The sequence below is a fragment of the Phoca vitulina genome, unplaced genomic scaffold, assembly GCF_004348235.1.
Source record: "Phoca vitulina isolate PV1807 unplaced genomic scaffold, GSC_HSeal_1.0 scaffold24, whole genome shotgun sequence".
Classification (NCBI taxonomy): domain Eukaryota; kingdom Metazoa; phylum Chordata; class Mammalia; order Carnivora; family Phocidae; genus Phoca; species Phoca vitulina.
Window position 1 is genome coordinate 24,547,644 of NW_022589727.1, and position 14,072 is coordinate 24,561,715.

At 39.2% G+C, this 14,072-nt stretch overlaps 1 protein-coding gene and 1 long non-coding RNA gene across 7 annotated transcripts in view; one reads left to right on the top strand and one right to left on the bottom strand.

Annotated features, from left to right (window-relative positions):
- The window catches only part of DLGAP1 (DLG associated protein 1), a 905,535-nt gene that overhangs the window by 493,972 nt on the left and 397,491 nt on the right, over positions 1 to 14,072 (bottom strand). The gene's annotated exons all lie outside the window — the stretch shown is intronic.
- LOC116642764 lies at positions 298 to 13,879 on the top strand. Its single transcript, XR_004301379.1, has 3 exons — positions 298 to 1,220; positions 7,823 to 7,865; positions 12,301 to 13,879. It is a non-coding gene; the product is annotated as an uncharacterized LOC116642764 (long non-coding RNA).

Consider the following 14,072-nt stretch of genomic DNA (forward strand, 5'->3'; position numbering starts at 1 on the left):
ATTGAAAAAAATTTTAAAGATTTTATTTATTTATCTCATTTGAGAGAGAGGAAAGAGAGAGAGAGAGCAAGCTGGGGTGAGGGGAGGGAGGAACAGGGTGGGAGGGAGAGGGAGAGGGAGAGGAAAGAATCCCAAGCATACTCACACTGAGTGCAGAGCCCGACGCGGGGCTCAATCCCACGACCTGGGGCACATGACCTGAGCTGAAGCCAAGAGTCAGACGCTTAACCAACTGAACCACGCAGGTATCCCAGCACTTCTTTTAATTTTTAATAGTTTTTGGACTATTGGCTAAAAGAAATATCACAAAATATTCAAAACTTATAGATGATTAATAGTTCATGGCAGAACAGAGAATCATTTTTTCCTTCTAAAAGATTTATTCAAAACATTTGAAATCATTTGACACAAAATGTAATATTTTATATTCCAACCACTAAAAATATGTATATATCTATCCACCAAAAAACTAGACTTCAACTTTTCTCCTGATCTTTTGTCTTTGGAAGCAGAAGGAAGAGGTAGACCTCCTCATACAACTTTCATTACTGTAGTAATATTTGCACATACTTAATTTCTATCGGAAATATTTACTATAAACATACTTTCTACACCAGTATAGGCAATACAGTCAAATTCAATTAAAGAAAAGCATTTGCATAGTCACTCTTGCTGGACCTTATGCAAATATAGAAAATGACAAACCTGGAATTAATCACCAAATGTCTGACATTAAAACAGAAATTTGTCAAAGCAGAAATGTATGAGTCATAACAGTATCTAATTCAATGGTTCTTGGGCAGATCCCTTTCTGTGTTCTGATGAAACTGGCATTTACTGATATTAAAATCCTCCAACAGATCATATCTTATATTTAGCTCAGTCATGTAAAAATCCCCAGGTGGAGAATATTCTCTATGGGGAAGTTCAAAAGTCTGATCAGTTTAGAAGTAACCTACATCTTATTTTGTGCCTTTCATTTCTGAAGACTGTCTTGGAAAAGCAGACACATCTTCTATTTTATAATTCAACATCCCTAGCGTTAAGCAGTCAATTACACTAAGCTTTTATGGACCACTATTCTGATTTTTAATATCCAAAGAAGCAATTTGTTTTTTCCCTTTGTGTGTATCTTTTTAGGATACATTGGAGCAAGAGGACTGCAAATCTCTGGAGAAACTTACTGAGAGGGAAAAAAGAACTGAAGCAGAAACTTGGTGGTGAGATTTTAATTTATTATTTTCTTAAGTGTTAGTAAATGAAAAAAAAACCAAGTGGGGATTAATTGAGATGACATTTAAACACTGTCTTACCAGTGAGTATTGAAGACTAAAAAATGTCACAACTATATATTTTAAAACTATTTAAAATTATCACAAAACATAAACCAAGTAATAGAGAATACCTCTTCTGTACTGTATATTAAATGCAGAAACTTCAAAGATAATTAGCAAGACATTTAGCAGGCACTCAGTGAATATAAATAAGTAAATGACAAATGAGAAAAAGAAGGCAAAGTTCATCTCTGGCAAACCAGAATTTTTTCAAACAATTAAAAACAAAGGACAACAAATTTCTTACAAGAGAAAAGGGCAAAGTACAAAGGACTAGTGATATTTCTTACACAGAGTCTTCTAAAGCTTGTTTCTTTCCTAAGGAGGTCAATCATTTCACCTAATGCCTGTTTTTTGGGGATAGTCATGGTCGAGATACCCAAGAGTGAATGGACTCTCTCTAAATGCTGTTTAGGGCCTCACAAAAGGGTGTAACTTCCAACAGTAAAAAGCCATGGAAAACGTATCTACACACCCCTATTTTGATGCAATCAAACACTGCAATCAATGGGCACACAATTAAGCAAGCTGACATTTCCCCAGATTGTCCAATGTTGAGAATCAGCAGGCACACTTGTCAAAAAAGCAAATTCCAAGTCTCGACCTCATGTAAAATGAAGATTATCTCTAGGAAAGAATTGTAGTGATTGTAGTGATCTCTAGGAAAGGGTCTTGTTGCCTCTTACCATGGGGCAGTTCTGGGGAAACTCTGCATGTTGCCGCCTCCTCTCCCCACAAAGAAAACAAACAGCAATAAACACCATTATAAATGAAATAACTGTATCCATAAGAGATGAATAACTAATGGAAGTTTTATAATAACACAAGTTGATTTCCCAAGTCAACATTGTATTTTTATCCCTTCTAAGGGATGGGTCTACTCTACTGGATACCAATACTCCAGAATGGCATGTTCATCTCTTCTTCTTTTTTTTTTTTTTTAAGATTTTATTTATTTGTTTGACAGAGAGAGAGAGAGAGCACAGGTAGGCAGAGCGGCAGGCAGAGGGAGAGGGAGAAGCAGACTCCCCACTGAGCAAGGAGCCTGATGTGGGGCTCGATCCCAGGACCCTGGGATCATGACCTGAGCCGAAGGCAGACGCTTAACGACTGAGCCACCCAGGCGCCCCCTGTTCATCTCTTCTTAACAGCCCTACTCACTCAGGTACCTACCTCATCCCCCTTTACTACAAGGACTTATCCACTTAGTCACACTCCATAAAACCCCCTATAATTATCTCCCTCCCCCCATTGGAAAAAACCATTAGTTTCATATGTGTCTAAAATAAAAGAAAAAGGGAACAAACTCCTTTCAATAATTCTTGATAACTGAGTTCCAATTTCTAGAGTTATCTATATTTTGAGTTTCTAGGAAATGGAGATCAGATTGTAGCAAATACTGCAAAATTAAGAACAATATTTTTGGTTTCATAATCTTTTCTTTTTTAAAGATTTTATTTATTTATTTGACAAAGAGAGAGAGTGAGAGAACACAAGCAGGGGAGCAGCAGAGGGAGAGGGAGAAGCAGCCTCCCCAACTGAGCAAGGAGCCCGATGCGGGACTCGATCCCAGGACCCTGAGATCATGACCTGAGCCAAAGGCAGATGCTTAACCGACTGAGCCATCCAGGCACCCCAGTTTCATAATCTTATAACTACGTCACCTCCCTACCACTTAATGGATATGTTAACTAGAATGTTTTGTTGTTGCTCATGCCATCTATAATATTTTAGCATTCTCTGTTTAAAAAGGGTATTCCTTTAATATTCTTTCAGAATCTTTGAAACTTTAAAAAAAAAATATATAAACCAGACACTACTTTAAATAGTTACTAAGAGTGGTGGTGACCTCACAGGAACCACGCTCACCTTATAGCACTAACACAGAAGATTCCACACGGAATTTCCGTTTACCTACAATCTGTATGTCTCCGTCTGGCATTTGCCTACTGACTATACAAAGGCGCTAACCAGAACAGAACTGACTTATAAGCTGTTTTCAATTCTGATGAATAAAATCACACATAGAATTTTGCAAAATTTACTCCTCGTTGTTGGTTGTACAATTGTTGACTTACTGGGAGAGCATCTAAAGATTGCATATGAGCTACTGCCCAAATCTCAATGATAATATTTACCTAATTATAGACCAGAAGTGAGCAAGATCAATTGGGGTGAGTATGCTGATAAATGATTCATCAGACCTACTGTTCCTAGCCTAGGAAAACTGGGTGTCTTTCCATATCATCTTGGCATCCAATAAATGTTGGTTGAATAAATCTTGGAACATTTAAAAAGGAAATTTTTAAATATGCCAGGGGGTTCATAGCCTCATAAGAAATCATGCAGATCAATGAATAATTATAAATGGTTAAAAAATAGGTCTGTGTACCATGCTGGGATTGAAGTAAAGGAAATGTTTAATTATGTGTATCAGGGCATTATCTCTTTGTATCCCTAGCTAGCACTTAACACAGTGCCTGAAGTGTTCTCAATAAATGTTTCTTGAAAGAAAAACAATATAAAAATGACTGATTAAATGATTTTAGATCAGTAGTAATCAAAAGAGTGCATTGGGACTATATAGCCTTGTAGGATATGGGGTTGATACAAAGTTCCGTCTTGAAGAGACTGAGTTTGAAGTACCTGTGGAACATACAGATGAAGATATTTGGATATATAGGTCCGGAGTTCAAATTTGGGGACAACAGTGCCTTCACCTTTGGTCTCTAAGCTGAGCCGGTCCAGAAGGCCAGAGTTAAGAGGTATGACTAATCCTGAATGGAATATTGATAAGACCAGACTGAGATTCTAATGACCCTTACTCTTTGCTCCAGGTACCTGATCCTGGAACAAGGGATGCTCTGCTATAAAGCATATTTTCCAGCCTATGTTAGTAACTTATTCCGATGTGTGATTTCCAGAAGAAAATTAAAGTCAAATCTTCCTTAACTTCCTCTGAAAAAAGCAGAATGAATATTTTCATTGTTAATGTAACCATTTCTAAATTCTCCAAGAGCTCCCTGTCTTTATAAGAAATGCTCGTGCACGGGGCGCCTGGGTGGCTCAGTCGTTAAGCGTCTGCCTTCGGCTCAGGTCATGATCCTAGGGTCCTGGGATTGAGCCCCACATTGGGCTCCCTGCTCTGCGGGAAGCCTGCTTCTCCCTCTCCCACTCCCCCTGCTTGTGTTCCTTCTCTCGCTGTATTTCTCTCTGTCAAAAAATAAATTAAAAAAAAAAAAAGAAAATTTAAAAAAAAAAGAGTGGAATAGGCCTAAAACAATCCAATGGCAGGGGCAAGAGATCTGCAGTTAAAACAATGGCACCCGCATTTTCCAACACCTTCTCCTGGGTGCTTCAGGCTGCCGTAGGTCAAGTGGGATTGAAGATGGTGTATCAGTCAAGTTCAGTCAGGAAAAGAGAAACTACTCTTTGTATTCCAGGGCTTGCATTAACATTGGAGAAGCAATGTTGCCATTGAATCTAGGTTTCAATCAAGCTGATCCAGTAACTTTGAATCCAGAATCTCTGGTCAGTCTACCCATATCAATAAATTCATACCGACCCCCCCCCAAAAAAAAAGAAAAAGAAAAAAAATGCTCGTGCAATCTTGCAGGGAAATAAAATAGCTTACTTTATCATAACAGATGCATAATTAGCATATTAATCTGCATATGGATAATAGTAGAATAAGAAATTACAGATTATCCAAACATTTTTATTTAGAATGATATTTTATAAATACTGCTGAGGTGAATATAACAAGACTACTTAGTTTATATCCCCAAATTGTGTTTGGGGATATGATCAAGCTTTGTGAATGGGAAGCCAATAGCAATACAAAGGATCCAAGAAACAGACCAGATTCTAATTATGAGATGAAGACTAGTTACCATACATACTTTTTGTTGTTGTTGTTTAAAGATTTTATTTGATTGAGAGAGAGAGAGAGAGAGGAAATACAAGCAGGGGGAGGAGAGGGAGAGGGAGAAGCAGACTCCCCGTTGAGCAGGGGCTCCATCCCAGGACCCTGGGATCATGACCTGAGCTGAAGGCAGATCCTTAACCGACTGAGCCACCCAGGTGCCCCCCAAACATACTTTCAAAGGTTATCTATCTCTGATAAGATTAGTTGACAAACTAGAAACCAAGTCCAATGTGACTTAGGTGTCAGTAGCTAGGGGTGGATGTCAAAGTTACTTTTCATCCATTTGTATCATGTCTGAAGGTACACATTCCCTGGAGAAAAAAATGGTGGTCAATCACCTTCATCCAAATCAAGAATCTAGTTGTTACAGTTGCATGCATCTGCTTCTCACCTATAAAATAGCTTCTCCCATTATATTGCTGAGGTTTAACGAGGAACAAAAACCCCTATTTGAGATTTATTTATTTATTTATTTGAGAGAGCGAGAATGAGAGAGAGAGAGAGAGAGCACATGAGAGGGGGGAGGGTCAGAGGGAGAAGCAGACTCCCTGCTGAGCAGGGAGCCTGATGTGGGACTCGATCCCGGAACTCCAGGATCATGACCTGAGCCGAAGGCAGTCGCTTAACCAACTGAGCCACCCAGGCGCCCCAAAAACCCCTATGTGAATTAGAAGGACACTGTTCATCCCAACTATCACACATTCAGCTGGATAGATTATTAGAAAAACAGAATGGAAAATTGGTGAATTACTTCATACCGGAGATATTTAAAAACTCTTATTCAGCCATTTTCAAGAAATGTGTTAGTTTTTGAAGAAATGTGATTACTCACATTTGGAGGAAGAATTGCAACATTAATCTAAGCCAACAGAGCCCATTCCTGACATTTCAAAGTAATGAAATTCAAATTTTGCCTTTTATACTTATCTTGTACCATATTGATTCTAAATTACTTTGGAGTTTTTCATGGCATGACAAAGCATGAAACGTGCGGTTTGGCAAATCTTTTTTTGGTCAGAAGTAGCACTGATCTTGATGAGTCCTGTCAGTCATGCAGTACCCACTCACCCATATTGTAAAATAAGATTTAAGGGGGGCTTTGATAATTTTATTCTTTTCTTCCTTTGGCAGTCAAACAAATTCTAGAATGTGGGTGGACTGATAGAAATTGGAAACTGTGATAACTTATGCTCTCTGGTAGGCCAGTCCTGCCCCAAACCAGGGGAGGGTGTGGGGACAATTCTGACCGTAAATGCCAACAATTCCAGAAAGTCTGAATATTAGTTGCCAAGGCAAAAGCGGGTATAAAATGCTGCCTGGGAGTTGAAAAAGAAGAACTGACATTTGTCCCTGTCTCTCTATAACAACACCTTTCTGAGTATACTCTATAATCTGAGAACTACTTGTATACAGAGTTCTTTAAAATGTTCCTTTGCAAGCCATTAGTCCACATGTAAGCTTTGATCTCATATGGATATTAAAAACTTGATATACGTGGGGATGGATGATCATGCTACACAGATGACAGCCAGTGCCTGGGCTATATTTAGCTCAGTGTCAGTGGGCTCACTGATGCAGCCGGCATGCCAACCCAGTACTGTTCTAATTCCCGAGTCAGTCCTGGCTGGCTGGCTTCAGGTCTCCTCCTGCTGTTTGGCCAAGTTACTCAGGCTGGTTGTCCTATCTAGGGCATGTGCTCCTGCAGTGATACCCCTGGTCCAGTCTTCCATCATTTCCCTGCTCTCAAAATTATTTGCTTGGCCCAAACCTGAGCTCTCTGGTGACTTTCATTCCTTAGTCTGGAATTTTGCCTCGGTCCCCTTATGGAAATTCTTTTCTGGTAAACTGATAAGCATTCCAACTCCCTTCTGTGAGCTGGCTATCTGCCTTAGTCTTATTTCTGAGTTTGAGTTTGCTAACGTGCAATCTGTCAGAGGGCTTGCCTTGCTCTTGGTCAGTCTCCATCTCCAGCATGTTACCCAAGGACAGACTGCCCACATGTGGACTGCCTACCCTGTACTCTTCTAGGATACTATTGTAACCATGGGTTTGGACTAAGTTTTGGCTTTCTTCTGAGTGTAGTCATAATTGTCTCTGGGATTATTCATCCATCCATCCATCCATCCATCCATCCATCCATCCATCTTTGCATTTCATGTATTCATTCTTACTTATTAAGGGCTTAGTCTAAGCTGGGCCTTATGCCTAGTGCTGGAGATACAGTGGTTCCAAGACAGACATTACCCCTGCTCTAGCAGGGGAGACAGATAGTTAAACATTTATAGTAAAGTGTGATTAGTAGCTCTCTACACATCTACCTGAGCAGGTGGGTCAAATGCCAAATTCCCATACATTCTTTATGGCCCTGTGTCTCTGTGGGCATATAGCTAAACCCTGCTGAGGCCAAATAGGCTAATATTTTTGGTTCTCTTATTGAAAAATTTAGGGAGAAAATATCATTTCAAGTCAGAAAACAAGCACTAATATTATATTCGTATTTATATAATAAGTCTTCAGATTTATATGGAGTTTTACCACATACAAATTCTTTCATTTACAGATCTTACTCCATCTTCAGAGGATACCTGTGAGGTGCAGGCAGGGTAGGTATTATTTCCACTTTCATTCATAGAAGTTAAAGTAGCTTTAGCAAAGTTTAAAGCTGACACTAAAAACAGGCCTTTTTAATGCTAATATGAAATTCTATCCACTTCATTAATAATCCAATGGGGACTTGGACAGTTTCTAACATCTTAGTAATGCCAGGTACAGGTTTCACTATCTACATTTTGAGACAGGTAAATGCCCAGAGGTTAGCCTTGGATGTCACCTGTTCTGAAAAAGTGACAAAAAATAACACAGAGAACTTTAAAGTATTGATTTATCTTCCATTAAATGTTTATTACTTTAGTCTATGAAACCAAGTAGGGAGGTAGAGAGATGAAATCATTTGTCTCTTATCTTTGAAAGGTGTGAGATCATTACTGAACCCTCAGAAAAACAGCAGGTAGCTCTTGAAACATGTTCCAAAGAGCGCTTGGAAACTTTGATTCATGGCTGAGGCTGTAATGTGGCATTTTCCTCTCGCCACCCTTTATGGCAAAGACTCATCCTTTTCTCATCTGTTATCATATTTAATTAGAGTCATCAGAATGTGCTGTTATATGTGGTTTGGTTCTTTTTTAAAATTCATATACCAGTATGACTTTTATTTCTCCAAACAGCCTGTGTCCTTGAAACTGCAGTTAAGTTTCCTAAAAGGGTCGGATTCCTTCAGCCCATCAGAGTCAGTAAGCTTTTATGATGCCAAGCTACTGGGAAACATTTAAAGGTGTCCTACCCTACCACATCCTGGCTAATCCAGTTTTCTATTTACCTTATTTCTGGAATGATGAGAAAAGTCTGGTACTCAGCATTGGATACTTAAAAATATATTTAAAATATGGAATTTTTCGTTTTTATGTAGATTCTGCAAATGCAGATAAACCTTAAAAGTGATTTTATGGCATCAGGATCACTTTGAAGCAAGAGTATTATAAAAAATTTAAAAAGCCATTTCATAACTCCATAATTTTCTTAAGGAGAGAGCAACCTGAGATCCACTGGGGGGAGGTCAAAGGGAATTGTGACTGTCACCCTGTTCCTTCTTTGCCCTTTATCTTCAGGTGATTCTGTCACTTGGTTTTATAGAATGGAGCGCTTTCTCCTGATGATTCTCACCTGCTCTCTGATCCCCTAGGTATAAATATTCATTCTCTAAAGATTTTTCTGAGTGGTAGTATATAAACTAGTCACCATGGAAGCCCCATGGGGGATACTGTATTGATAGGGAGAGAGAAAAAAAAAAAAAACCTTAAAATCTCCAATGATATGGCTCTTTTAAAATTAATTTTTTTTTCTCAAGGGATTTAATCAAAAGCCGTCACAGGATGGCAAAGTAAGCTGTTAGTCTGTCTTTGAAACTGCTATTTCTTCTAAGTTGAGAAGACTCTCTATTCTGTATGGATTTCATCAGTTCATGTAACAGCTCCATGTAAATAACTACAGAAAATCAACAAGTATAAATCATAACTATACAATAGTACACCCAGACATAGGGATGTATCGTTCCTTTAGGAGGAGAAACAAACCCTGGTTTAAGTATTAGCATGAATTTAATTAACTGAAAATCCCCTGTAACTTTATTCTTTTTAATTGTTTTCTCAACTTTCACTCTAAAAGTAGAAGACCCAAACACACCCAAGACGATCATGCTAGATGATGACAATTTGAATCGTGATTGTTCATATTTGGTAACATGCAAAATTTAGTTCAATTTTCAGCCACAGTATCAAATCCTTCACAACATCCCTTCTTTAGTAACATTTTACTCAAAGAAAATAAACACTGTTTTCATATTGAGCATTGGCTTTGGAAATGCATACTCTTCAAATGGCTGAAAGAAAACTCTCTCTTTATATTTATGAGTTAGCCACCAAAACCTTGAATCAGGTGGAGATCAGATTCTATGACTTAAACACTATTTCAAGAATTACTTATCATGAAGTATTATTTTACGTGCTTTGGGAGCAAAAAGTTGATAAGGATGCTTTCTGTTCTCAAGGATTTCTAGTGGGAAAAGGTTTGTGTCGGTGTATGTTGTGGAAGCAAATAATTCCAAAATAATTGTTAAAAGCCCAGTGACTTAACATACCACAAGTTTGTTTCTCGCTCACACAACATGACCAGTGAGGTTGGCAGGAGGCGCTTTGGCACGGGCTAACGAGGGCTTCATCGGGACACATGCTTCCAAGTTCACCAGAGCATAGTGGGAAGAGACTAGGGACCACACACTGGTTCCTAAAGTTTCTTCTCAGCAGCGACATGGCACTTCTGCTCATATTTAATAGCCAGAGGAAGTCCTATGGTCACATCTAGCTTTAAAGGGGGCACATGTAATTCTACCATATGCTCGGGGTGGGGGAGGGGGAGGGAGAGAACTGGCAATATTTGATGAACAGCACTAATGCTGATGAGGGAACAGAAGGCTGACTGAAGACAGCATAAGCTGACACCCTACAACCCCTCCCCACCCCCTACTCCTGGGTGAGACAAGTGTGACATTCTTCCAGGAATCTCCCAACTATCTTAATGTTAATGCCTTACCAGAGGCGTGAACAACCTTAACTTGACAATGTCAAGGCCTCCATTATCTTGTAGGTCCTCCTTAGCATATGAAAGTTCTTTCAAAACCTCCCCTTTTCCTTACCTCCCCCAACTCCTAAGCATATAATCAGCCATCCCTCACAATCCCGGTGCAGCAGCTCTTTCTGCCCATGGATTGTGTCCCTGTGTTTTAATAAACCACCATTTTGCCCCAAAGACATCGCAAGAATTCTTTCTTGGTCGTCGGCTCCAGACCTCACCCCACCGAACCTCACCTATAGTCCAAACCACATCAATGCTACCACAGAACAATGAGATGTGTGTGCTGCCAAGTATCCCTAATGCCATCAGAGGTGCCAGATCAATGGGCTGTCATAGAATTTTAAGAGAAACAGCAGAATGCCCTGGATTGCTTACAAGTGCATTGTCATCCATGAAAAGGTGAGATGTACAGATGGACCCCCCCACCCCACCACTGCCAGTCTCTCAGTGTCAGTCAGGTTGATGACTTTCACAGAAGAGGACAGTGCTCTTATAAAGGGTGTGGGAATACCAAGAAGGTAGAAAAACAAAGGACGGATGGTCTTCACAGTAAAGATAGATACACAGTCACATGATGTGCTAATTCAGGTCTGCTATGAAGCAGATGCCAAAGGTGATATTGAAAATGCAAGAGATTTATGGAGGGAGCAGGAGAAGGTGAGGAGAGCATTCAGACTTTGAAGTGGGTTTGCTACCTGTAGAAGGAGAGAGGGAAGGAAGGAGAAGTCTCAGACTACAAAGCATTTCTTGGGAAGGCTGATGGGAGGTGTGCAAGCCAAAGGCCCCCACAGGAGGGGCCCCCCAGTTCTTGGGATGGGTCTGTCTCTGTGCTTCTGATGTGCTTAGTGACTGGCTGGGAGCAGCACATGACAAACACAGGCTTGACACAAATGTAGTTGAAGAAGCAAGGCGGGCAGCTGAGCCTGCAGACAATTAGGCCCCTGCAATAAGAAATGTGAGTGGTATGTTTTTATGACCACCATACTTGATGTTCAGGACTGCTCTTACTTGGATGATTCCAAAGAAAACTAACAACTGGTATATTATAAGTAATCTTCAGAGGTTAAGAAATGTTAATTCATCATTGAGACCAAAGTACAGGGCTGTTGTCTGAGGCCTTGTATAGTCTGGAGAATTCCAGAGAGGCTGAGACCCCTAGGCCACCTAGGAACTGAGATGTTCACTAAAAAAATACATGGGAGTTTGTTGTGGTTTCCAATATCCAAACCAATCTCAGGCAAGGTTGACCTCCCGAGTCTATAAAACACTTTCATTTTCAATGGGTTTTCCAGGCCATTCTAAGCCCACTGTACCTTCTTATCTCCCTAATGGACAGGCATATCCAGATGAGAACTAGACTAATTGTGGGCTAGATTTGGTAGCAGCTTGGAGAAGTTGGCTAGGAGCTTTCTTTTTTTCCTCTTGCATTTATTTTACCATCTGACGTACTGTACGTATGTCTTTGGAAATCTTCCTCTAGGTATACTTAATGCTTTTTCTTTACTTCTTCTTCTTCTTTTTTTTTTTTTTTAAGTAACCTCTACGTACAATGTGGGGCTTGAACTCAACTCCAAGATCAAGAGTGGCATGCTTTACCAACTGGGCCAGCCAGGCGCCCCTACTTAATGCTTTTCTAAGTTTAGAAAAATAAATCAACCAAAAAACCTCTAGAAAATAAAAATAGAAAATTAGGGACTCAGAGTCTATACATTAAGAACATGTGATATGCATGTAGAAGTTTCTAGGTGATAGAAATGAAAGTAGAATTGCTGTCATGGGGGGGAAACTGATGGCTTATACAGAAAACAGAATAAGGTCATTGAAGCAGTATTCCATTCACTCTCCTACCAGTATTCAGAATTGGAATTCGCTACAAGCTATGAGGGGATGGTTTTTGGCTTTGCTCTGAAGGAATGACTGCATATCTCAAGTCCAAAGACTTGGAAGACTATCTGCATATGAACCTGGGTAAGGCAATATTGCATAGGAGGGAAGTCTCTTTTATTTATCTGAATAAATAAGGGTCAGAAGAGAGAGGATTTTTGTATTCCTTGTCAAATCCAAGCATTTCTCGTGTAATCTCACCCACTTGGAACACCTTTATGGACCTAACACTTACCCTCTCTTTTAAGGGTTAGCATCAGCATTTCACAGCCCTGCTGCTCTTGATCTGATGCTTTCTATGCCACACATCTGGTATCTGTGTTCTACCTTGATTTTCTCACTAACAGATTCCCACTTGGAGTAAAAGAATAGTATCCTGTATATATTTTACACTTTCCAATCAGTGCGCATACATACACACCCGCACACATATGTATACATGCACACACCCTCCCTCCTCACATAAACATATTCTTCTTCCCTGATTTTTTTCTCCTTTGCATTTATTACCATCTGACATACTATATATATTAGCATCCTCTCTTTTTATGTAACTGACTGCTGACTCTTATTCAGAGTAACATAGGCTTGACCAGGGTTGGATTAATTGTTTACTACTGATCTCTAGGCTTCTAATAGTACCTAATTTAACAGCTGCTTAATAAATATTGAGTGAATTAGTGAATTATATACTTTGTGTTTTGGTATAAATTTTAAATCATACATATTAATGTGTTCCATGTTTATATTTATATGTATATCATATGTATAATATAGTATATATAGTTATGTATTTTCATGTATGTTTACATTTTGAAACCATAACTTTAATCTTTTGAGTTCCAGATATTTAAAATATCAACAACACAGATTTAGATGTTTGGGTTATTTGCAGATATTGATAACTATGATGAGCAACTATTTGTTCTTAACACATACGATAAAATATTCCTCACAGTATACACTATAGTATAAGAGTATTTTTACAGTTTTAGTGACTGTGGAAAATCTAGTAACAGAAAGGAAAAAGAATCCTTAGAATCAGAGGGGCCTAAAGAGAGGGAACTGGATTAGCTGGTCTTTGCTCTCTACTGCCATCTGCTGTTGTGTTGGGAACACAACAGCGAACATATCAAACATCTACAACTTGAGAGCTAGGACTCTAGAAACCACCTGAAACCAACTTTCATATGTACAGCTGAGAAAAAAGAGACATGAGAAATTCAGTGACTTGCAAATGTGTTATCTGTTTTGTTATTAGCAGAGCAGGAAGTGCTGTTCAGTGGCAAAAACTAGTTCTGGAGTTAGACTTAGTTTAGCATTTTGGCTACATGGCCTTTGGCAAATGACTTAGCCTTTCTAAGTCTCAATGTCCTTTTGGGGTTAATAATATTTCCATTATATGATTTACATGAGAATTAAATGTGATAGATATATGATATCTCTATCACCTGCCACACACATGACTGCTGTGTTTACAAAATAGTAATTATTACTGGGGCGTCTGGGTGGCTCAGTCAGTTAAGCATCTGAATCTTGGTTTCTGTTCAGATCATATCTCAGGGTTGTGAGATCGAGCCCCAAGTCGAGCCCTGCGTTGGGCTCCACACTCAGCGCAGAGTCAGTTTAAGACCGTTTCTCCCTCTCCCTCTGCCCCTCCCCACTGCATGTGCATACTCTCTCTCTTTCTCTAAAAAAAAAAAAAAAAAAAAAAAAAAAGAAAAGCAATTATTACTATC